General features: G+C 51.2%; 1 protein-coding gene across 2 annotated transcripts in view; it reads right to left on the reverse strand.

Moving 5' to 3' along the window:
- The window catches only part of PTPRE (protein tyrosine phosphatase receptor type E), a 150483-nt gene extending 126258 nt beyond the window's left edge, over positions 1–24225 (reverse strand). Inside the window, exon 1 of one of the 2 annotated variants that reach the window (XM_078076965.1) lies at positions 23967–24225. The gene's annotated coding sequence lies outside the window, so the exon portion shown is untranslated. Of the gene's footprint in view, positions 1–9465; positions 9989–23966 lie in introns of those variants that run through there. The other variant, XM_036101944.2, reaches the window with a different exon arrangement.
- Positions 24226–26418: the final 2193 nt, after the last annotated feature.

Consider the following 26418-nt stretch of genomic DNA (forward strand, 5'->3'; position numbering starts at 1 on the left):
AGCAGGGGGAGTGGGAGAGGGAGAAGCAGGCTTCCTGCCGAGCAGGGAGCCCGATGTGGGGCTCGATCCCAGGACCCTGGGATCATGACCTGAGCCGACGGCAGACGCTTAATGACTGAGCCACCCAGGCGCCCCTCCCATTTTTGCTTTTAAGTATACGGCAGACATCAACCCCTGGGAGGTTTTATAAATAGAGAGTAATTTTGAAATTTAAGTGAAAACTGGAAGGTGTACTGTGTTCAGTGGAGCGCGTGGGGCTGGGCTGCAGGTGAGGGGGCTGCAGAAAGAGTGGTGTTTGCCCCGTGCACAAACTTTTGTCGTGTGAGGGGAATGGGTCCCAGAAGCTGCAAAGCTGGGACTCAGAGGTCACCTGCACATCAAGGAGGAAGATGACAAGGATGAGCAGAGGGAGGGTCAGGACATTAGATAGCAAAATCTATACGTATTTGCCTCATGGCCTCAGAAAGGAATCACACGGTTTTGAGGCTTTGTACAAATGACGGACATCAGGAGCTTTTTCCAGGAGCTTCTGTCTTGGTGAGGACCCTGGGGACGGTCCTGTGACGACCTGGGTTCTTAGCAGACCCTCTCCTGGGCACTGGTGGGAGACTGCAGCCCTCAGTGTTGTCAGCATGACCCTGTGGGGGTGCTGGGAGCCTCTCCAAGCCAGAGGGTTTTGCAAAACAGGTCAGAGAAGGTACTCTTGGGTGGAGACGGCCCTGACCGAAGAAGGGCCCCCCGCCTTGGGCCGAGCTGGGACACACGGATGAAGGTGAAGGGCCCAGACATCGCTCCAGTCTGAAGGGCCTACGTGACAAACAGCTGCCCGCAGAGTTCTGTCTGGACACCGCGAGCATCCGTCATCGGGAGGAAGGACAAGGAGGGCGGGGGCTGCCCCGGCACAGGGGTGCGAGTCTCAGAAGTGGGCTGGCCTGAGATGGTCTCACACTCTGGGCCAGCCCAAAGCCTGAGAGGCCCCGGGGTTGATTTTCATCACAAACTCTCTGTCTTACTCAACAGCCAAACAGCAACCCCTCTGCGGGCAGGGCCACCTTTGAACCATGCAGGCAGGATAGTCCAGCCTCCTGGGCAGAGGGAGGAGGAGGGGAACCCCCATACCCGACACCAACCAGAGGAGCTGCCGGTGGGCTGAGAGATGACACTGTCAGTCATATGTCCCTGCTGTCAGCCTCTTCATGAAAGCTGGAGGAGAAGAGGAAAGACACAGACGGGAGCCCCGGCTAACTGGAGGGTTTGCAAGCACCGCAAAGGTTCATGGAGGCGGCGGTAGTGAGGGGGAGGGCAGAACCAGGGCATGCAGGGTCAGCAGGAAATCCCCTTTCAGGAGGGGTATCCCAGCGGGGCCCCAAACACCAGCCCCATGCTCAGCACTGCCAGTGAGAGACACAGTGGTCCTCTGTGTCAAGATCTAAAGAAGGAGGCCTCCTGGGGGTGCTACCCCCAGGACCTCAGACCCCGGCTGCCTCCTTGCGGCTGTGTCTTATGGACGGGCCACCGCCCCCCAGCCAGGGCAGCCCTTTCCAAATGGGCTGGCCCCTGGGCCCCAGTGCTGCCAAACCTCACCGGGCCAGTGGGGTGGGGACCAGCTTCTCCTCTTTCCCCATGAAAGAGGACAGGGCACATTGCACACGTCCCACGTAAGCTGGGCAGAGTCAGGGCTGAACTAGGGAAATGACCAAGGTCCACCATCCATCAGGTCCTAAAAACGTGCTTATCCTTGGGGAGGAATGCAGCATTCCGGGAAACTCGAACCACCACCAAGTCAGCCATGATTAGGTTTTCCCGTTGGGAGAGGCAGCCAAGTTCCATGTGCAGGGAGCATCTTATTCCTTGAGGGTTATTTCAAAGACACATCCCAAAAGGCAAATGTGTGTGACTTTGTCCCCAGAGCAAATAAATATTCCAACACATTGAAGGACAGGAACATCATGTTAACACAACAGTGTTCACACTTGGGCTGGCGATGGGGAAGCAGTACGATGGACCCTGTGAGCTGGGACTCTGTCTGCAGGCTGGGCGGGCGCCCGGCACCCTCCGAGAACTTGCTTATAGTGCTAAGTAAAAGGGGAAGGCGAGCCTCATCTTTTTTGCTTTCGATTCCAAGATTATCCCCTGCAAAGAACCTTTATTGCAGAAACCTCAGTTCTCTATAATGGTTCCCGAATTTTTCAGAACAAGTGTGAGAAAGAAAGCTGAGCTGCAATCACTAGTTTCCTTCTCCCTCTTTCCATGTGCGTGTGTGTGTGTTTGGTTGTCTAAATAGCAAGTATCTAGCTTTCCCTAAGTTATAAATTATGTTCTTAGATATTACTTCATTAAATCCTACAGGCAAGATTATCATCCCCATGGCAGGAACACTGAGGCTTGAAACCACAGAACTTGCTAAAAATGGCCCAGTTTGGAGGAGTGGGGACTGGGGAGAGAGGAAGGAATCCAAACTCTAAGCCTGAGGTCCTGTACTCCACACACGGGGCAGATCTGTCTTTCCGAGGTGACAGAGGGTGTCCTGGGCAGCCCCACGGAGGAAAACAATGATGTGTGTCTAAAATTGCTTTCTCTGTTAAATGCCAGGGAACCTCAGACATAGTCTTGATGTTATAATCAAATCGCTTCTTAATATTAATTTGTGCTGATGCTTGCAAAGAAATCCCTAGGAGACCTAAAATACGCCATACATTCGAGCACGTTTTATCTCTCGTGCATCAAAATCCTCCCAGAGTTTAATTTGGCTCATGGTGTAAACAATTCCTCATTTTCATCCAGAATGTGCCGCATGTTGCTATGTTTTCGGGAAGGAGGAAAATCATCTTAATTTATGTAAAGAGAATTCCTAAAGATATGTATAATGGAGTCCATGAGGCGTAAACACCAAATGTGTAAATATCACAGAATTATCTCAGCACATATTGTCTCAGAAATGGAAACAAATCCTTGTGCTGCAAACAGTCACTCAGGAGAACCTTGAGTTTTGTGATTTTGCTATTAATGTGCACGTGTAGGGCGCTGGGAGGCAGAATTCTGAGAACATCCCCCAAGATCCCCACCCCTCGGCTTTCTCCATCAAAGGCTAATCTAGGTGCGCCTGGCAGGGGACTGTGCAGATGGAATTAGGGTTCCTGATCGGCTGACCTTAACACAGGGAGAGCATCCTGGATTATGGAATGGGCTCAGTGTGGTCCCAGGAGCCCTCACAGGCACCAATGAGAGAGACGTGGCAGCGGGGAGCATGGAGATACCCAAGCAGGAGAGGGACCCCCTATGCGCTGGCCTGACGCTGGAGGGCGGGGACCAGGAGCCACGGAGAGGGGCTGCCTAGACCTGAGGGTCACCCAGCCGACAGCCTGCGTGGGAACGCGGACCCCACCAACTGACCTAGGAAGCGATCCATTCCCGAGCCTCCCACAAGAAGCAGGGCCCCGCCAATACCCCAATTTTGTCCTATGAGCCTCTAAGCAGAGAACCAGCAAGACGCAGACAGAAGCTGGGCTGCGTTCTGACCTCCAGAACTGGGCGTAAGCAACAGGTGTCGCTTTAAGCTGCTAACTGTATGCTAATTTGTCACAGTCGCAATAGGAACGTGATACGGTTGAGTGGGAGAGTGGCCATGAGCACACGCGTGTGCAAATGAGCAAAAGCGCCTTCTCCACCCTCCTTTCTCCGTAGGCTACGAGAAAAACCATAGAAGTGACACCAAAACGGAAACCGCCTAAGTGAGTTCACAGGACTTGCAATGGACTCCCCGGGGCTCTTCTTTCTTTATAACTGTTGTGGGCTTTGTACCCACGGAGAGCTTCACCGGCGCAGAGGGACTGCACACAGCTAGAAGGCGAGAAGCTTTTTTATATCTCTTACTCCCCAAACCATAAGCACTTAACATTCGTTTGCATAGGCTAAATGTGCCAAATATAAAATTTAGGGCACCAATTTATCACAAGTGCTCCTTCTAAAGCAATAATTAACACATGTCAGAGTTCCTCACCTCGACATATTTTTACGTGTGTGCCAAACATGAATTTTCAACATACACACTGCATTTATTTTCCTCGTTCAATTTTTTTTTTTCTTTCCGATGGGGAAGAAGAGAATCCTCAGTCAGGCCTTTCATTAAATTAAAATAAAATAATAGAACACAACATCTCTGTACCTTATGTTCCTTCACAGAAGAAGCACAAAACAAAACTAATGTGTTGGTGATAAATAAGCTTATGGTACCTACACATATTAGCCGTTGAAGACTGTATTGAAACTTGAGTCATAGATTCGGTAATGACTAAGACACCATTTAGCTATCCACTTAAAAGAGTCCACAAGAGACTTTTAAAAAATATCTCAAGCAGATAGAAAGCATTTTTGCTGGGACATGAGTTCCATTGAGGAGCTGTGATGGAAACACAGAGATTAGGCAGAAAATTGTCAATCCACGGTGTTGCAGAGACAAGCACACACTCACGCTGCTATCCTGCATTAAGAGCTCCTAATTCAAATGCTGGAATAAGACCATTTTCCTGGAATATAGTGGTTTGCATTTTTCCTGCAAATTAAGATTCCTTCCATTTGAGAAAAGAATCAAAGAGGGCCAAAGAATTTCATAAATAAAAACAGAAGAAATGCCTTACTGCTCACTGAAGGGGAGGGAGGAGTAAGGAATCCCGCCCACACTTGAGGGTGATGTTTTAAAATCCCATTTTATGTACACAGAACAGAAAGAATGATGGGGAAGGAATATATTCTATCATGGGCAAGCTGCTACCTTGGAGATGGTGCGTGACAGACTTTGAACAAGGACATGTGCCAAATGCAAAAATGTAAAGAATAAAGATATTTTAAGGGTAGTGTGTCTCTCAAGGGTTCTTAACCTTTTTGGTCACGTGGCTCCCTTGGGCCATCTAGTGAAGTTTATTCTCAGAGTAATACTTTTAATGACCTAAAATAAAATATATGGGAGTAACAATACAATTTATGGACAAAAGATTTAAATAGACACTACCAAAGATGGGCATTGAGCAAACAAGCACAGGAAAAGATGCTCAACACCATTAGTCATTAGGGATATACAAATTAAAACTGCAGTGAGATCCCATTACTCACCCATACCAAAGGCAAAAATTAAAAAAGGAAAAAAGACTAAAAAAAAATTTAAAAAAAGGAAAAAACTGACAATATCAAATGTTGGCAAGGGTGCAGAGCAATGGGAACAATCATGCTCTGCTGGTGGAAAAGCAAAGGGTATACCCACTATAGAAAACAATTTGGAAGTTTCTTACCAAATTAAACATGCATGACATGCATCCAACAACTCCATCCTACTGACTTATCCAAGTGAACTGAAAACCTAGGTTCACACAAAAACTTATATGCAATTTACAGCCATTTTATTCATACGTGCCACAAACTGGAACCCACCCACATGCCCCCCAACTGGGGAAAGATGAAAGGCACGGTGGTCCTTCCGTACAGCGGAACACTACTCAATAAAATGGGATGAACTATTGATACACAGCACAAGAATGATTCTGAGATCCATACGCTACATGAAAGAAGCCAGACCCAACAGGCTCTGCATTGTATGAGTCCAACTATATGACATTCTTGACAAGGCAAAATTAGAGGGATGGAGAACAGACCAGTGGTCACCAAGAGTTAGGCATGGGCTCGGAGGGTCTCACTGTAAAGGTACAAGGGATATAAGATGACAAAGGAAGGTAATTCTATGGAAAGAAAGGGGTAAATTTTTTCACCATCTAAATTTACAAACTCTGAGTTTTATCCACAAGCTCTCAAGAGACCCCAAGTTAAGAATTCCAGAGCCCAGACCAACATACTCAGGAATGGGATGGAGAAGAGAGTCCTGTGGCCCAAGCGGCTGGCATTCCCTGTACCTTCTCAAGGGGTCCCCTGCTTCAGGTCACAGCTCTCAACCCATCTGACCATGCCTGGCAGAAAACCTTAGGGCACACTTGTCCCAGGGAACCTTTTGAAAAGGTCACGCTAGATTAGCAAGTTCTTGGAGGCGGTGACCACGTGACTTGTGCGTCCCTAGCACCTGGCCTAGAGCCTTGATAAATCCCCATATTTGTTAGACAAATAAAATACCTATCTTTGCTGATTTCTAAAAAATATCAATTTTACCTATTTGCCATACAACCCACACTTCCAAGTAATTTGCCTAAAAAAACTTATTGCATTAATACTAAGGATTTATATAATAATTTAAATGTATAAAGGTATTTATAACTTTATTATTTACATAGCATACATCGTGGAAGAAATTAACCTGAAAAATTACGGTTGACAGAACGTAATTCCGTCAGACGCCATGGATGCAAAGGACCTCCTAATTTTATTTTACAGCGAGTATTAAACTCCTTGCCCCAAATAGAATGGCTTAGTGTTGTAACTTGAAGTGTATACCAATCCAAGGTTTAATTTTACTTTTAAGATTAAGCAGCACATGTGTAATTTAAAACTGATTTGAAACAGCAAACAATGTCATCGGGCTTACAATTAATGAGGTTTTGACAAGTGCAAACAAACTGAATGCATAAATCTATTCACAACAATCGCTATAGTTAACAAACATGCCACTTTGCATGGCTATTCAGCTCATTTTCTTTTCCTACGGTGAAAGCTGATTTGTGCTGACCTTGACCTCTAACACAGCGCTCAGTGTTTTGTTCAGCTATAAAAGTTGGGCTGAAAGCAGGACGATATGAAACTAAATGCTACAATTGTTCTCTGATGTGACACGATGAGTGCAGCCCTTATCTACCAAACACTGTGCTTTCCAAAATGTGATTTCAAAGGGAGACACGAATTCCCAGCACACACCTCCAAGTCTGCATCCAGGACAGGATGTTGACTATTTTTCCCTTTTCATCAGGCAGCCTTGCAGATGGACTCAGGATCAGACAAGCATGCTAATCTAACCCAGCACAGCAAATCTGTCACATGCCCAGAAGAAATGGTTCTCCGTGCACAAAGACCATTAAAAACGTGAAAAAAGGAAATGGATCGGCATAGGGAAAACCTCCCACAGAAGGACGGATGGAATCGATATGAAGCAATGATCAAGTATGCGTTTCAAAACAGTTAAAGAACTGCCGTATCTGCACTAAGTTTTCGACTATTTCCTTCCTGCTCCGAAAGTCCAAGCTCTAAGGAAACACACAGAGGCCTGTCAGTAGTAACAAACGCAATTTACTGAAAGAGGGAGCAGGCCAGGAAGTGGGCATACCGCAAGACACCTAGACAAAACAAGAGCAATCAGAGGATGGTTTCTCTGTTAAATTAAGGGAATTTTGAAGTTTGTTCAGATGCTTTGTGTAAGAGGTTGAAAATAAGTGAAAAACAGCCAATCTCCCAAACAAATCTTCTCTGAAGTTCTGCTTTAACCATAAATCTGAAGGTTACCACTAATGCAATAATACGAATCTTGAGGAAAAGAAGCAATTCAGGATTACCGTATGTAGGAAATCAATATTCTCTCTAATAGTTTTTGTAGAGGGCATCAATTTTCTTAGCTAAAAAATGATGATGCTTTCTGTGTTTTATGGCTAAATACAATATAAAATATGGGAAAAGCCACCTAAAAAGGAAAAAAGCCATAATGCTTCAAATAATAATGGTAAGACAATAATAATACATAGTACATTAAAATGCACCAGGTATGTAGGAATTGCCTTTCTCCCTGAACAATAAAATTAAATCAGGAAAGTGATTTACTTAATGCCCCACCATGGAACCAGAATCATCTGTGTTCTGATATAAATGACTAAAATACCTCACTCAAAAAGGTTACTTGTATTTTCTTCAGCTATATACTTTATGCCAAGATGTGACTATCTCAGAATCATGGTCTGGAAAGACAGAAGGAGGCGCATACATGCTGCCCGGACTCCCAGGCAGCATCCTCTCCAAACTGTTTCTCCTCAGGGAGACCTAGTGTCCAGGTCTAGCATGCAGACGACCCTGGGCTAGAGTCCCGGCCCTGCTGCCTTCTAGTTATGTGGCCTCGAACAATTCATTTCACTCATCCAAGCCAGAGAACCTTAAAATGGGCTGACATCTCACGCACACGCAACTCTTAGACTAAAGACAACTCAGTCCCACTAAGTGAACCTACAACCTCCTCCTGCACCCTCTCAGAGGGGGGCATCTTGCCCCAATGAGTATGATTCTAGTAGTTAAAGGATTATGTTCTTTAATAACACAGCCCCTGAAAACATAAGCCAGTACTTCATTTCTATCAACCAATGACCCCTATAGGTTCTAGCACTAGAGAAAAAAGGAGCCGAATTAGTCTACCTACCACGGAGGGAGGCCACTCCACTGCACCTGCCTGTTACTGGGCAAAAAGCAACAGGAACTATGAACGCACCTGACCCATGGGGGCACCTGAATGGCAAAACCATTATCAGACACTCTCTCTCATCTCTTTATTACATTTTGGGAGCAGCTGTCTCACTGGTCTCCCCGCCTGCTTCTAGTTCCTCATCAGCTGGTTCTCTGTGCTCCCATGGACCTCAGGACTGTTCTGGACGCGCAGAACCTGTCACCAGCCTGGAGCGGAGAGTCTAGTCTCCATCTGGCTTGCCACGCCCACCCCGTCCAGGCTCCTGCCCAGCTGTCACCTCGGGGCCCCGCTCTGTTATCCAGGAAGCGTGAAAGCAGTTCGAGGAAATGGAACAAAATATTTCTGCTGTAATGTGAAAGCCTCTTACAAAAGGAAAAAAAATATGAAAGGTGAATCTTCCAAATGTGACTTCCCAGGTATAACAATGCGTGCATCTTCACCCATGCAAATGCTCCGAGGTCTTACTTCTTAAATTGCTCTTTAAACAGCCTAGCAGGTAAGATCAAATAAATACAAGCTCTTTAAAAATTGTAATAGCTCACACTTCCTTCCAAGCAAGAATCATTTACAGCGGAGAAAGAAAAAACCCTCAGTGTGTGTGTGTGTGTGTGTGTGTGTGTGTGTGTTTCAGACAGCATGAGAGATTATAAGCAGTTATCTATAAACCTGAAACACTTCCTCACTGTGAGCAAAAGAGGAAGCCTAAGTGCTGGCTACTCTGCCTTGAGAAAACCCAATATACAGAGTCTTGATCTTCAAAAATAAAAGGGTTAAGAAGTGATTATTTGTTCTCTAAAAGGATTAGCTGCTTTACAAAAGGATTATCTGCAGACTTCTAAAAGGTATTAAGCTTAGCCAGTGTCTATAAACCACAAATCAAATCAACGTAACTTTTCAGGAATACATTAATGTTGTAATGCTGGGTACACTTGAGACAAAAAATAACCCTTGAGCTCAGTACAAAGCAGGAGGTAGAGTGAGCACCTGCTCTTTGGGGGCTGCCCTCAGCATCCCCACTCTCTTCCTACTTCCTGGCATCCCTTACACCTGCCAGTGCAGGATCCCACCTGCCGGCCCCGCCTTCCACGTACCTGTAGCCAAACTGTGGCAGGGAGGTGCTACGGGCTCCGACCATCAATCCTACCCAAGACTTCGACTCTTCAGGGTGAGTCACAGATCCAGGGATGTTTCAGAAGTGTTCTCAGAAGCCCCAGCCATGAGAGTCCGCTGCCAGCCGTGCCCAGCAGTATCAGTGCCACGGACCACAGGCCACATCCTTACCAAAAGCTTCCTGTGGCTGCACCTTAATTGTGGTTCAGAGCCTCCTGGGCTCCTGTCCCTTTTCTGAGCCTTGTTCTCCAGACTTCCAGTTGATTCTGAGAACTATCCAGTCACCTTCTGTCCAGTTCCTGTTCTCGTTCAGTTAACCAGTCAAATTCGGTGGTGTCCAGCTAAAAGCCACAACTCATAAACCCAGGATAATAAAAAAAAGGAGGGTTCCTCACCCCCACATACTCTTTGGAAAGGGCTGCTCATTCTTGCCTGCATGAACAGGGCCAACTAGTGTGACCAGTAGAATACTGCAGGAAAGACAACATGACTCCTGAGGCGAGGTCCTAAGAGGTGGTGGCTTCTGCCTTGCTTTCCCTGGGATCACTCTCTCTGGGGCAAGCCAGCTGCCGGATCATCAGGATGCTCAGACAGAGCGATGGGTGGATCCCCGGGGGGAGAAACTGAGGCCTCTTGCCCACAGCCAACATCAGCTTGCCAGTCATGGAAGTGGGTCTTCGAGTCCTGGCCGAGCCCTCAGGTGTGCCGGCTTCAGACAGGTGGGATGGGGCAAGACTGCCAGTCCTGTTCTAGAACGCAGGAAACTGCATTAGCCTCGGTCAGAGGAACAGTCTCTTGCGTGCCTGGGAAGGTGCGTTTCCAAGACTCCCAGGGACTCCTCCGAATTCCTCTGCAGCACATGGGAATGGTGCTGATGGGGGGGGTTTCTGGCTGTTCGTTCATCACAACAGCTACTCCGTAGCAAGCTCGGCTACGGTTGCACCAATTCTCCATAACTGCAGATTTCAAGGTTATATGTTACCAAGAGTTTTTTAGGAAAGATGAAAGCACCAAGTTACGTGGGTCCGTGCCATGTTTTCCACGGTCTGTCATCCAAGGGGACCCTGTTGAACACTTGCCCAGGCTGTCCCGGTTAATCTTGCAGTTTTTGGTGCTTGGGTTATTAAATATTCCGCAGGCACAGCGAGGAGAGGTGGGCAGAGGGAAACATACTGACTGCGGGCTGATGGCGAAATCCTGCTGAGCAGTCACATAGCTACGTGACCTTGTGTTGTAAAAACATGTCGCCCATGGGGCGCCTGGGTGGCTCAGTCGTTAAGCGTCTGCCTTCGGCTCAGGTCATGATCCCAGGGTCCTGGGATCGAGCCCCGCATCGGGCTCCCTGCTCCGCGGGAAGCCTGCTTCTCCCTCTCCCACTCCCCCTGCTTGTGTTCCCTCTCTCACTGTGTCTCTCTCTCTGTTAAATAAATAAAATCTTTAAAATAATAAAAAAAAAAACATGTCGCCCACCTTCCCTTGGACTTTCTGACGAGAAAAGCCATGCTGTGGCCCTGGAACCCATCCCCACTTAGAGCACCAACGCTTTCTCACTAAAGGCCCTTCACAGCTCGTTCTCACGTCCTCCTGTGATGTGTTCCCACAGCCGGTCTCCCAGAGCCATCTTCGGCCCCGCGCACCGAGCTGAATGTGATCTTCATGCATCGCGATACAGCGTGTCAACTCCGCCCGCCAGAATGCGCTGGAGCCCTCCGCAGAGAAGTCACCCCCCTGCAGCCAGACGAGGCAGTGTGCACACAGAGTGCACTGGGCCCTGCCCTGCGACTTCACGGGGCTCAGCGGCCACGCACCAGAAATCAGGCGGCGGGGAAGGAGCGCCGGAAGTAGGCGGAACTTGCGGAGGTTCACTCCCTCCCCAGGCCCCCGCAGCTCCTGCCAGAGGTACCCACGAGTGAAATGCCTGTGGTTTGGACACCACCTTAGAGAAAGACTGTCACTCCAACAGAGATTGTGGGGTGTCTGGAGAGAACTTTGCTCAAAGCAGACTCTCTCTACAGAGCCCCTCAAACGGATTCAAAATGATTTTCAATCAGAAGCAAACCGGGTAAATCATTGCATCGTCCTGTTCTTCACAGACCTGCAGGCCTCGCCCTGGGCGCTAGGGGTCAGGGACCGTGACTCCCTGTCCCCTGGACTCGTCACGCGATGAGGCAATTGGATCATCCCCTTGAGACTGGGCAACAGCAGGGAGAAAACACTGGCTATTTCTTGGACTAGCTTTGCTATTACTCATTTCAAAAGAATGGCATGCGCGCAGCTCTGACGGGCGAAGTACCGGCTCTCGAGGCCTCTGGCCCGGGCAGGAGTGCAGGGTGGGAAGGGCGCCAGGGGCACGAGGCGGCCACAGCCGCTGGCAGAGCTACGGCCGCTGCCACTGGGGCCAGTGTCTGGGGTCGCGGCAGTCACCCCATCAACTCCAGGGTCCCGTCTGCAGGAGCGGGAGCTCGGCGGGGTCTGGGGTTCTGGGGTTCTGGAAGAAGCCCTAGCGGTGAGGCTGTGAATGGGGAAAACCAGAGAGAGGACAGGGAGTGAGAAGGAGGGAGGGGAGCCAGGGAGAGGACAGGGCCCGGCCACGGCCCCACAGCCGCCCTGCCTATATGATGCTGCTGCCGGCCCACCTTGGCCTTGGTCTCTTTTGTATGCCAAAGCCAGGAGAATCACAGGAACACATACTGACCACAAGACAGACGGTGCTCTTTAAGAGAGAGCCGGCAAAAGGGCCCCACACTCAGGTTTCACCTGCTTGCTCTGAGGGCAGCCACTCGGTCATGAGCACCTCAGTGGCAAGAGGGCCCCTGGCGAACACACAGTCAGGATCTGCACAATCAGGAACAGGGTGCGGGTCCCAGCACAAAAGGCCTTCTCGGTCCCCCTGGATGACCTGAGGACCTCAGGGCCGCCCACGATGGGTGCCCCTGGCCCGCTCACCACACACCGTCTCTACAACAAGCCTGAGCTGGGCACTGCCAGGCTTCCAGGGGAATCCCAGGGGCAGATGCACAGACAGACATTGAAGGCTAGGCCCCAGGGAAAGATGCAGAGCAGGACCTGTGGATTCTGTTCCCCATCCCCGGCAGGTCTCCCATTGGTATCCGCTAAGTGACTGAATGAATGAATGGGCGCCATGTCAATACTACACCAGCATCTCCCGTGGCTAGGAGCCTGCTGGGAGTAACGGCCACCACCGCGCCGCCGGAAATCCCGACCATCAGCTCTCTGCCTCTTTGCTTTAGGCCTCGTCTGCCCCAAGCTGTCCTCCTTTTAAAAGCCACCCTTTGGGGACGCCTGGGGGGCGCAGTCGGTTAAGCATCTGCCTTTAGCTCAGGTCATGATCCCGGCGTCCTGGGATGGAGCCCTGAAGCCCCATGTCAGGCTCCCTGCTCATCAGGGAGTCTGCTTCTCCCCCTCCCTCTGCCCCTTCCCCCCCACCCCCACTCTTGTGCGTGCACTCTCTTTCTCTCTCTCAAATAACTAAATAAAATCTTTAAATAAAAATAAAAGCAACCCTTTGAACCGGCCCTCGTGAAGTCACTAACACCACGTGGCAGGTTATCTATCGACAGCTCTCTGCTAGGACAAAAGCGGCCTGAGCAGGAGCTTGCAAGAGAGCAGAGCACACAGGAGACTCGCCAGGACAGAAGTCTCTTTCGGTTGGGACACTCAGTTGGTCCCTTCCCGATGGCTTGGGTTCTAAGAGCTGTCGGCACCATTCCGTGTGTTGGCTGGCCCTGCAAGGCGCCGATACCTCCCTCCTGCCCGCCCCCATGGTGGAAAGTCCTGACCTCATTCCTGGGCCTGGGTGAAAGCCCCATCGTTCTCCACCCTGGTGTTGGGATTCCCAGGGGGGTGCTTTGTAAGACATGCAGCTCCCCAACCTCACTGCACATACCCACGGTGCTCTGGGACCTCCCCTGTGACTCTGATGCACGACCTGCCAGAAGAGAGCACCAGAGAGCCTGTCCTGGCCCTGCTCTGCTCTCCCAGCCTGTCCCCATCCATCCTGCATGCCAGTCCCTCCCTCCTCAGCGCTCTCCACGGCCTCCCCCAGCCCCGAGATGGGGCCTGGGCCCTCCTCAGATGGAGACCTTTCCCAGGAAGGCTGGGTGTCCTCCCATCACTGTGCTCCCTGAGCGAAGCTGGGGTCCACCTCCCCGAAAGGCCCCATGCGCCCCCCACACCTTTCCTCTATGTTGGGGACCACCGGGTCCCTCTGTGAGTTTCAGTCCCCGCCCTGCCCTACCCCCTCTGGGCCTGCATTCCCCCTTTTCCAGAGCAAGCCTAGCGCTACTCTGGCCTCGCGTGTTGCTGTCTGCATAGCGAATTCACATACGAAAGTACTGGGAGTAGGCCCGGTCCAGAGCAATGGCTCAATCATACAGTGGTTACTAGTACCATCACAGCTATTGCTTTATTTACTGCCATGACCACCCCCTTCCCCATATATCGGACCTGGAGAAGAGAGTGCTGATGGCTCTACCATGGGCTTTGTGTGTCCACAGACTTGGTGGCTCCCAGGTCTGAATTTTTAAAATGATGTTAGGTCACAGCAAAGGGGTCAGGGATGCTCATGCTGTCTGCCCAGTCCCGCCACCCGCACAGACAGAAGGGGGGGCCCTGCTGCGTGCAGTGCGGCGCTCACATAGTCTGCTCCCGAGACCTGCACCCCAGCCTCGGCCCCAGCCGGGTCTGAGGCTGCTCCACCTGCCAAGACGCCAAGCCAGGAAAGAAAGCATCATCTCCTCAAAACTCTTACGGATCACTGCCGTACGCAAAACAACAACAGAATCTATTACAAAGGAGAATAACCAGAATCGATGTCATCGATTTCTGCCTGCCACTCACCATCCATTCAGGATATGCATTTCTATGTAACAAATAATAAATCACTTGCTAAACAAAAGCACGCTACACGTAAGACATACACATGCGACGGGCTTCTAAAATACCCGCTGGAAGCAACGTGCCAGGCAGAAACCACCCCCAAAAGAACAGGCCTGTGTGACCCCAGCCAGGCAGTCAAGAGACGGATGCACAGCAGTGAGCTAGTAACAGCTCACCTCTGGGACCTGCTCAAGGTCAGAATGCACTTCCACCCAAACAGACAAATAAGGTGGGCATTCATCTCATGGAAGTAGATGAGGGGCCTCCATGTCCTGAGACACCCCCCCACACACACACGGACAGTGTGTCAGACCCAGGAGGGACGATGGGGGGGGTCTGTCCGCGAGGCAGCGAGAACAGGAAAAGAGGCTCATCTGGGTCAGGACAGTGGTGCCTGCAGCAAACAGTGTGACCCTGGGCAGGTCTCAGGCCCCTTGTCACAGCTGGTGACACACTCAGACTCAACACTGAGTCAAACTGTCCGCCAAACCTCAGAGAGTCGATCTAAGGTGAAAAGGTAGAACTCGTTTTGGTTTTTGGTAAACTGAAAAGCTTGTACAGAATACATATTTTCAGTTACCTAAAAACATATGAGCAAGGTTATTAAGAAATAACTAGAAATGAGTTTGGACCTATCAGAGGCCAACGGTGGCCAACAACAAGGGGTTCATGAGCCCATTCTTACCCTACTTCCTATGAGCTGGCTCTTCCGATGACAACAGCCATTATTAAATGACCTGTTCCATGTTACTGTATTGGGAATACTGTCCAATACCCAGGAATGTACACAGTAACCAAAGTTTTAATAAGAAAAATTAGAACGGTTAGCACAGGGAAGCACGGACATTGTCCCAGCCAGGTTAAAGAGTCCCTAGTAGAGTCAACTGTCTGTATTTGAGAAGTCCATTTGGCTCCCCTAAGCCACCTAAAACTCAGCCCACGAGATGAGACCATCGTCATCTCTTAAATCTGCATCTGGTCCAGATGCATGCAGTCTCCATAGCCGAAAACTGCGGGGCTTTGGTCAGGCAAGACTTTGTTGAAACCGTAAAAACTAAACCAAACCAAACCAGAAAGCCTGTGTGCACATATGCATTTTGCTACAGAATGAATTTGCAGTCTTCCTCAGAATCTCCAAGGTGGCCATGATTCCAAACAGGTTAAGAACTACTGGTCCATGGGGCGCCTGGGTGGCTCAGTTGTTCAGCATCTGCCTTCGGCTCAGGTCATGATCCCAGGGTCCTGGGATCGAGCCCCGCATTAGGCTCCCTGCTCCTCGGGAAGCCTGCTTCTCCCTCTCCCACTCCCCCTGCTTGTGTTCCCTCTCTCACTATGTCTCTCTCTGTCAAATAAATAAATAAAATCTTTTACAAAAAAAAAAAAAAAAGAACTACTGGTCCATCAAGCAGACCCATGCTCCTCAATGGCTTACAAGTGTTTGGAGATTTCCAGATTTTCCAACCCTCTTGTCTCATCCCCTCCATCCCCAGGCTCCAGCTCCACCCAGACACCTCTGCTCTCCAGACTACTACTCACTGCTGGGCAAGCACATGGGAGCCCCTCTGTCTTGAATGTTCTAGCCCTGTTGTTGCTAAGAAAATAGCCTTGAAAACCAAGCCTGTTCTACCTGGTGAAGCCCCTCTAGGACCCCCTCCACATGCCCACCTCTGCAGCCAGCATTACATTTAACACACCCTGGAAGTGAGGAGTTCTGCCTCCCATGGACATGGAACACCCATAGGACAGGCATTGTGACTTTTTTTGGTCACTTCACTACTAAACGCAGAGCACATACACTGTAGGCACTCAATACATGTTTAACATCTCTAACTGTCCCTTCTAAATGACCTTACAGACTCTTGTAAATACAACACACATGTGATGAAAACCAAGAAATATCCTTTGAAAGAATATTGTTGGCTAGCTCAGAGCGAGCCTAGCTTGGCACGATGCAGTACAAAATTATTAAATTTCTGGCTCTTGCATTCTTATGTGACATTGGGCCAAAATCAGGACTTTGCTTAAAGGAATCTAAATGGGCAGCCTGATAACATCTCCAATAGAAGACTGAACTTTAGCTGATGTTCGCAAAATTAGCAAAAAGTAATTTATTGAATTACTGATGCACTTAATGAAGTGCTGCCACAAGCTTGGGGAGACAGACTGCTGAGTCAACCTCACTTCAAAATTAAGGACGGGGTTGGGTTCCTGTTTCAAAGTATTTTTACGTCCAGTACTTAAACATTCAGCTGTTTATGAAACCAAGGCCACTCCCAGAGCCAGAAAAACCACATTCTGAAAAAACAACAACAACAAGCGCTAATTATAAGGAATAATTTTACTAGTAACAATGCAGGTTTGAGGATGACTTGAATTAATGTGGCAGCAAAGGCCAGTTTCTGTTTGATTAGCAAACGTCTTAGGGCAGCCAAGATCGCACGGGGGGCTTATCTTTACCTGTTTAAGAAGCTGGAATATTCTAATCTCTTTGGAAGAGCATTTGCATGGTTTCTAGTCATTAAAGCAGGTGCCCTAAGGCAACATTTTGTTAGCCCAGATAGAGTTACTGTAAATCCCTGAATGTAATAAGAGACACAAATTTTCTGGCTTTTGTCCGTTCATACCAATTTTATCCTGTTATTGTGGGAGAGCTTCTGCCTCAGAGACTCAGTGTTTGGGTCTGAATATTAGCTCTACGTGCTGACGCCACCCCTTTGCCCTCTGAAACTGTCCCAGGCCACACCCTGACCTGTAACTCTTGACCACCCATGTCTAGGATCCAGCTCCCATTCTGGGTTGAAAGGGAATTTGGAGGTAGAGCAGATGACAAAAATCAAAAGAAAAAACCTCAGTCTCCGCGAGTCTCTCTGTGTCTCTCCCGCTATATCTCTGTCTTTATCTCTGTCTGTGGGTCTCTATCTCTGGTGTCTCTCTTTGTCTCTCTGTGTCTCTGTTGCCATCTCTCTCTCCTCTCTTACTTCCTCTTCTGTATGTACATCAGAGGAGAAGTGTGCTATAGACAAGAAAGCTCTGGAAAGAAACATGGACATCTGTAGGAACGGTTCTGCTGAATACTGACCTCTTAGCTTAATTCACTAGCACCTGTTTCTGTAATCTAGAAAATGAGCCAGAGCATTCTGTAGGGAGGATCTACTTTGTCTCCATAGGAAAACATGGGGTCTCCAAAGACCCATCCCATCTTCCCCCAAAAAGAGCCCCGCCTTTCACTGAAGGTGTGTTTTGTGACACACTCTGCCCTTCTCCTCGTCTGCCTCCTTCAACCCTTCACCCTGAGCCCCCCAGAGGAAGTGAGTCAGCACTGGAGCTCAAACGTGAGCCCACTCTGAGGACACAGCCTTTCCCATGGAGGGATTTCCACCTATGCCATATTTCACACAACAAAATAAAGGCTTTATCCCATGACAAGAATCCAGACAAGCGGACCGGGCGGGGTGGGGGTGGGGGGTGGCCTCAGGGCCATGACATCAAATCAGGCAAGTGGGTGTTCACCTTTGAGGCTGGCCTTTTGAACTGGAGAAGAAAGGAAGACCAGAGCACCCGGAGTTTAATGAGGAACCTGCCGGGACAGGAGCTCCCACCTCCCTGGGCTCTGCGCTGACGGATGCACCCTCACCCTCCAAGGGCACTCAAGTGTGTTGGCAAAGGAGTCAGGGCCAAGTCTGCCCAAAGCCAACAGAACAGACCCACTAAAGTCAAGACACAGCCTGAAAAATGCAAAGTCCTTTTGGAGCGAGAAACAAAATAAAAAGGCTTCGTACAAAGGTCACTTCGAATAATACATTGTAATCAAGCAGCCATGTGATAGGACACTCTGAAATCTTGGGTGAGGGGAAAAATGGAACTAATTTGCTCCCTAGTACAAAAATCGGTGACTAATGTTCAGCTGGAAATGTCCAAATAAATTTACTGACATTAATAACCAAAAATTATGTCTGTGTTTCTAGAATGGAAATTAAGTGACTTGCCCCGAGGACAAAGCAAGCATGGCAAAGAAGGAATCAGAGTCCAGATTATGCCAACCCTTTGACTATAGGCCGGCCACCCCTAGACTCCGGGCACAGTAGCAGGCCACTGACCGATTGGCAAGCTCTAGGCTGGGCTCCCTACACGTGACCTCAATCCAGCCACACAACAACCCTGTCTGGGAAGTGTCACTGTCCCCATTAGAGAGACAAGAAATCACACTGGGAAAGGGTCAGTCACTTGTCCAAAGCCTCAGTGCCATGAGCCCCAATCTGACCCCATCCCTCTGCTCCAAAGTCTGTGTTCTGAGCCTGGGACTGGGAACCTAGTTCTGAAAAGCAAAATCCTCTTTGTTAGATTTGTTGCTGGTATTCAAAGTAAAATCTGCACGGGGAGAGCCTTCTGCAAGCAGCATCCTCCACTGGTCCCTGCATGGCCCCCACGCCCGTCTATCACTTCCATCTTCCACCATCTACACTTCACATACAAGTGCTGGATGCCCTGTGAGTCCCAGGCAACAAGCAGGCGTCCCTCCCTCCCGGAAGAGGACCATGCAGCCAAGCCCATGCCTCGGGAGCACGGCTAAATGCTGAAGACCCATTCCAGTATGAGCCCACCTGCTGGATCAAACTTAGTGCTGCCAGAACCCCAGCCCGGGGTCTAGACAAATTTTCCTATCAATTCTTCATTCTTCATCCAAGAAACACTGACATCAAAATACCTGTCCAAAAAAACACTTCAGGCTTTTAGCACATAATCAAGAATCATTTTTTTTTTTCCTACAAACTGTTCCTCACTTCCTGATGGAGTTTATTATTTGTTTCCGGGCGAAAGAAGACTTTTTTTCACCCTTTTGGCTCTCTCATACAATATACACTCATGGGCTATATGAATCAGAGGGTCTTGATTTGTATCGGAAAGATATTCTAAAATAGACATCCTTTAAAAATATGTATTCGTTTCCTATTTCATGGGGAACGGATAGAGAAGTTGTTGGCCTGAAACACAGTGTTAAAATTTTTCTATTTCATAAGCGTGATCAGCCCTTTTGAAGTATCTGTGTAGTTGAAAGAAAGGCATAATGCCCACATTTCTGGCTCGGAGCCGGGTGCCGTTCAAGTTCAAAGAGGCTGTGAACCACATCAGAACCCCCGATAGAGCCCCTGGATGGGGCGGACCTTGACAAATGACATTTGGGGAACAGCAGCCAGACCAAGAGAAGAAAAGCAAGCTGGCTCTGTAATCCCCAAACTAGGGATCTCCCAGCCCGCATCCGGCAGAAGCCCCCGCCACTGTGCACCTGCGTCTGCTCGAGGATTAATAAAATTAGTGAAACCGTATTAGCTCAGATGTGGCTTGTCCAACACCCCAACCAGCTAGAATGCCATCCAGCACTCTGCTTTGGGCAAAAAATACAGGTGACAAAATAATGAGAAGCTCACCCTCCAAAATAAACTTTGGGGAGGTCTGGGGTCAGTATTTGAAATACAAGCATGCTAAATGTGCCCATGAGCCACATCTTCCTTTAGGTAGATCTGGTACCCAGAGCGGAGGGAGATGTGGCTGAGGGGATGAGCTGGGAATGGGAGGGAGCCCCAGCCGTGGACTGAGGGCTGCAGAGTCCGCAGGATGCCTGCAGCAGCCAGGGAGAGGGTGAGATAGGTCAGTGCGCGGGCGCCAGGAGGGGCTCGGAGATGGCCCGTTGCCACACTTCCCTCTGTGAAGGTAAGCAGTGCTAAGCTGTGAATGTTTCAGGGGCAGTCCCCAGCTCCATTGCTTGTATGCTCTCGTCTAGAAGCCGTTCTTCTGACCCTGGATCTACACACCCGGTTCCAGCCCGTCCTGCTTCTTGGCTCTGGTTTAGCTCACTTTTGTGTTGTCTCACCCACAGACTGGTTTAATTCAGTCCACGAGCACAGGTTAATGTGCATAAAAAATTGCATTTCTGCCTCATAAACCACTCTAACACCAAAGATTGGATGGTGCGTGTCAAACGATGGACTTGTTCTTGGAGCACAGGTAAGTGGTGGCATTACGAGATTAAAATACTTAATCACACATAATTTACATAATCATTTAAATTATCATGCAAAAAATAAAGTTAGTTAACATGTCACACTTATTGATTTCACGTAGTGCTTTGGATGACAAGCAAAACATCTATTAACATGAGTTCTGATTTTGTTAATTTACTCATTTACATTTCACTGGTTCCTAACGTATGCAGTGCACAACTTTAGGTGTTTTAGGGGTTTTAGCCTGACACAATTTACCGAGTGCCAGTCATCTGCCTTATACTTTATATGTATCACCTGTCGCTCTCAAAATAGCCACGTGAAGTAGAGATTATCACTCCCACTCTACAGAGGAGAACACTAAGGCGTCAAATTCAAACAGCTTAGCCAAGGTCACACCGGAGCCAGGATTCATGTCAATCCATACCTCAACTCCAAGTGCAAACTCTCAAAGATACATCTTCTACCCTAAAAGCATTGACCACCTGGTAGAAGAGATAAGCTATTTGAAAAAATCAAGTGGACACAAAATAGAGTCTGATAAGTGCTCTAGGACAGGTACAGTTAACCTTCTATGGAACCGAAGGGAAGAGAGATTTTCTTAGGTAGAGGGGTCAGGAAGGCTTTGAGGAGCCCGAGGCATTTGAAGTGGGCTGTGAGGTGTGAACAGGAGTTTCTAAGATGGAGAAAAAGGGGAAGGAGATTCAGAGCAGGAGCCTGAGAAGGCTCTACCTCGGAGGACCTGGAAACCATGGGGGCGCCTTCAGGGAGCAGTGAGCCATTGGTTCACTAGGACAGAGCCCGCCAAAAGAACTAGAGATGTTCTTGAAACACACAGTTTTTTTCTTAGTGATAATCAAATATTAAGAAGGCCGGTCTTTATCCTAATGGATACATCTGTTTCTATTTTGATCGCAGAAGCTCTGAACGTGTAACTCTAGTAAAGGAATGAGGGGTTCATGGCGTTCCCTCACTGCTCCCAAACCTGCCTCCTAGAGGTCATTTGGAGTCTCTCTGGTCCAGCTCAGTCATTTCAGGACATGTGTTCAGCATCACCAGAAGAACTGGCAACATAAGCCCTAAAGGGACCTCTCTCATCTCTCCATGATCCAGTCCAATCTACATCAACAGAAATGTGCGGCTGTCTGCCAACCACAACATCCACTAAAAAGACAAATTCATCTACTTCAGAAGAGGAGCTCCTAGAATGTTTCACTTGGTCATTTGTTCATCTGCCCAATGACAGTTATGATAAGCCTACTGGCAGGTGCTTGGCTGGATGCTGAGGATACAATATTGCCCTCAGGGAAACTATAATCCAGCCTCTCTTTCCACAGCAGTGGGGAGGCTGGTGTGATCAGACGGATAAGGTGGGAAAACAGTGGGAAAGTGTTGGGCTGGTGGGGGTCGGGGGATCACAGGTTTGACTTTGGGAACTGTTGAGTTGGGGCACTGGATATTCCAGGAGAAACGTCAAGGGGGCAGCTGGGTGTGAGAATTACTGAGGAGTGGTTTGGACTGGGAAACTCACCTCTGACCTGCAAGGAGGGAGTTTTGAGAAAAGGGGTATCTTGGACCAGGATGACAGCAGTGAGACAGAGCCAAGTGGACCAATGGAGGCATAGTGTGAAGGAGGCATATGTTTTGACCAATTGAAACTCATTCCAGCTTCATTACTAACCACCTGGCAACCGCTGTGGATTCCTCAGGCATCCACCTTCCTCCATGCCCCTCCAAGGCACCTTCGGCCCCCACCCCCACCCCCACGGCTGCTGCAGCCCCTCTCAGAGGTTGATGATTTGCACACACATGTGAGAAGTGGCCTCTGGGCACAGCATGGGGACGAGGCTACACTGCTTCATACTCAACCCTGGGTCTCCAAGGGGTCCCAGAAGTGTCACGGTGACAGTCATTCCCTCATCCACTTCTCACAACGGATTTGGTGCAGGGGGTTGATGTGATAGGTTTTGGTATGTTTTCAAATCTAAAACCATCAATTCATCCAACGACCTGGCCTTCCCTAGGGACCAATCCAGCTCCTAGCTCACGTCAACACAGGGAGAGTCCAGCTTTTGTTTTCTTTTTCCTTGTGGGCGGTGCTGGTCCACAGGTATCACTAACACCAGGGAACAAAGACCTCTGTCCCGGAGGTCACGGTCAGAGGCAGAGCCATGTCCGAGAAGGGCCGGGAGCCACTACAGGCCTCTAACTGACAGCGTCGTCCCATCTCTTGGGCCTGTTCCTATGTCACCAGCTGGCCTTTTCCTCCCTGAAGGCCTGGAGCCTGGGCTCAGAAAGCCCGCACCCCAGCGCAATTGGCACACAAGCTCTGCCCCGGATCAGTTAGGCTGGATGGCCATGGCAGTCAGGAGCCTGCCTTAGCCACGGCAGGCACCCCACCAGGTCATGCCCATGTCATGCCCTCCTCTGGCTTAGTGCATCGTTTGGGAGACACCCCCTCCCCCTCTCCCTCCGCTCACAGTTTAAACGGGAAGGAGTCCTTATTTCACAGAGACAGAATTCCATCAATCCTGGGGACACAAAGACCTCCAGGCACTCTGGCTCAAGGGGCACCTGGAGTCATGAGCTGACCCAACACAGACCCACTGATTTCTTAAAACAAGCCACCACCCTTGGCTGGTCACCATTCAACTCAACGAGCCTGCACTCTAAAACACAAGCACGGAGCCACGTTCTTCTTGGAGCCACGTTCTTCTTTCCTTCAGTTTCCCGCATTGAAAGTCGGATGGAGTGGTCCTGATTCAAAATAAATCCATACAATTCCGGAAGCAGAACGTGAACCTTTCCAGAAAGGTTTGCCAGGCCAAGGAAGAATTTAGGTCAGGTCCCGCACGGTCTGGCAGGGCTTGGCTCAGCCTCTCTGCGATGGGTTTTCCAGCCTTCCCCATTCGGTCCCGGGGAGTCCGCAGGCGTGGCGCCCCGCTGACCTCTGGTCCAGGAGCTCCGACAGGTCACCCACACCACTGACACTGCGGATCTTGGCGGTCCTGCGTGCGCCAGCCCGGCCAGCCCGCCGCCGGGGAGCTCCTCCCCGCAGCACGTCTGAGACCCTCCCGGACTCGACGCGCCCCTCCCTGCCGAGGCGAGGGCGCGGGACCCTCGGGGCACCATCCGAACGGCGGCCCCCGCCCCTCCCAGACTTGGCGCAACTCCTAGTCACTTTCTCAAAAGGCTCCTGTCTCTACCCCTGCATCGTGTTGCCCCCAGCACACGCCGTGGGACCCCCTCTCGCTCTCGCCCCCCTTCACCTATGTCCCTGTCGCCACCCACAGACACGCGCTCTCTGTGCCCGTTTCCCGAGGGGGAGGCGAGAGCTGCCGAGGCGGTGGCCAAGTCGGGCGGGGGTTCCGGAGCGCCGAGACCTGGGTCGCGCCATCCCCCGCCTCCCGCACCCGGCGCGCCGCGGGGCCGCCAGGGACCCGGCTCGGGGACCCGGCACCCCGGCGCGGCCCCTCCCTCCCGCCGCGGCGGCCAAGGCGGCGTCCCCGGCCTGTTCCGACCGCCCGGGGCGCACGGCCACCCGAGGGGCGCACGGCCCCCGCCCGCCCCCCGCGCGCGCTCACCTCGGGGGGGCCGGGCCGGTCGCGCCGATCGCGCCGCCGCGGCGGCTCCGCATCTCCCGGGCGCCCGCCCGCCGCCCTCCGGGGCGCCCCTCGGTCCCCGCCGGCGCGAAGGAAGGTGGTGGGGACGCGCGGAGGCCGCGGGGTCCGGGCGCCGCTGGCGCCGCCTCCTGCCGCCCGCAGCCGAGCAGGAAATTTGTCCGGCCGGGTCCCGCCGCCGCCTCCGCTCCCGCTCGGGCTCCGGCTCCGGCTCCGGCTCCGGCTCCGGCTCCGCGGCGGGGGGCGGGGGCAGGCGCAGCGAGGAGCGGGGGCGACGCCTGGTGTCCGGCGCGGGGAGCGCACCCCCGCCGCCCGCCCCGCCGGGAAGCACCCCACCGCCCGGGACGTCCGTTTTCCCAGGCTGGTGCCCCTTCCGGGGACACCCTGGCCGGGCCCGCACTGTCAGGACCCAGGCGCGAACCGAGGGTGACAGCTGTGACAGGCGCTCTTACATGCGGGAAAGGCCCTTCCTACCCCGCCCTGGCCCTGGGCACCAGGAAGTGGCCTGGCTGAGGACCAGCTTCGGCTCCTGCAGTCCACACAGGGGCGTGCAGGGCACCCTGTACCGCTTCTGGCTCCGAGAAGTGGAGAGAACCCTGAAGGCTCCTGAGCCGGTGTCCTCCTCTGTGAACAGGGGAGAGGGGTGACCCCGCGGATGCTGAAGGGCTTAAGGGTCCTGAAGGCGGTACCCGGCAAAGGGTAAACACACCTACACACCGGAGGAAGAGGGACTCCTAGGAAGGGTCTGGACCTGCTGCTCTCTGGGGACTGCTTTCCAGGTGACTCCTGGAAGCTGTGTAGGGAGCTGTCAGAGTAAAGAACGTTCCACCAGAAGGGCAGAGAGGACATATGTTGCATCCCTTTGGTTCTGAACCAGTGCGCTGTGCCCTCTGGGTGGGTCCCAGACCTGGCTTTCCTGAGCGATCTCCCATCCCTGCTGTCGGGCTCCCTCATCGGGCTTTGTGAATGCTGGTGAGCAGGTGGCAGTGAGGTCCTGGTAGCCCACCTGGAGTCAGTAGCCAGCAGGCGACTCCTGGGGCGGTAGGGGCTGTTCCAAGCAGAGCTGTAGATCCCAAAAGACTGGGGAGTAATGGGCATCTACTGGCTGAGACCGTCACAGTGGACCTGCCCAGAGTGCAACTTCCCTTCCGCAGGGGGTAAAGAGCCGTGAAACCAGTGGAGATCTTGAACTCATCTTTCCCCTGCGCTGCCCAGGCTGTCTCTGGAGGATCTCGTCCCGCTCCGGGGCTTTATACGCCATCCATACGCAGGGGACTCAAACAAGGCAGAGCTCCTCTCTACAAGCTCTGCCCCTTCTCCCACCATCTCAGACCAGCCTTGCTCTTACTCAGCTTCTCCCCGAGCATCCCTGTCTCTCCCTCTGCCCCCACCTCTGAGTCACCTCCAAGTCCACCTCCTGCCCAGCTCCGAAATGCCTCTTGACCGTGTCCCCTTCTCTCCTCTCCACCGCCTTCCTCTCTTCTGTGGTGGCCATGGTCCCCAGCTCAGGCTCACTCCCAGACACTCCGTTCTTTACCAGCCATCCAGGGGGACCCTTACAAATGGAACCAGGTCAGGCCAGTCCCCTGCTTAAGAGTCTCCATTCAGAATAAAACCCAAACTCCTGGGAGGCTCTGCCTGCCTGACATTTCAGCTGCTCTGAGCCCTCACACCTGTGCACTGTGTTCCATCCCTCAGGGTGACTTCTGTGCTGGGGCCCAGCGCTTCCCCACCTGGACTGTCCCCCTTTGCACCTGGCTTGCACCTTCTTACTGACTGCTCCTGGAAGATCGCTCCGCACTCCTGTCCGCTTCTGCTTTCTCGGAGATGTATTCATTTGTTCCGGGCAGTCATTCTGGCCCGCCACCCGCGTGAGGGCTTTGAGCTCCAAGATGGTCCACGCCATGCTGGACCATATCACTTCACCATCTCCCGCTCCTAGCACAACCCTGAGAGCCGGGAGGCGTCCATGAAAGCATGTGGGCTGACAGATCCGAGGAGGAGGGGACCGGCACACAGCGCCAGGCAGCCTTGTCTTTACAGCCCCGCAGGGCAGGCAGCTCCCCCACCCCCATCGCCATCCCCACCCCCACCCCCACCAGGCCTGCAGGGAGCAGCCCAGGTTGGGTGGAGCCAGGTAAGCCCATGCCATCCCCCAGCTCTCAGTTTGCCGGCTGCGGAGGCCTACAGAGCCCGGCTTGTGCACATGAAGGCCATCCCTTCAAGGCTCTGGTGAGCACAGTTGTGCTTGTTAACGCTGCAGGGCTGCGGCGACAGCCTGTAATGCAAGGAGAGGAAACAAGTTGCCTTTGTCAGACATGTGCTCCTGGAAAGTCAACAGCCCTGGTAACATGATGAGGGGCAGATGGCTCCTCTCTTCTGGTAGCATCCTCTCTGTTGGATTCTTCCAGGAATT

Source organism: Halichoerus grypus, chromosome 7, assembly GCF_964656455.1.
Source record: "Halichoerus grypus chromosome 7, mHalGry1.hap1.1, whole genome shotgun sequence".
NCBI classification, from domain to species: Eukaryota; Metazoa; Chordata; class Mammalia; order Carnivora; family Phocidae; genus Halichoerus; species Halichoerus grypus.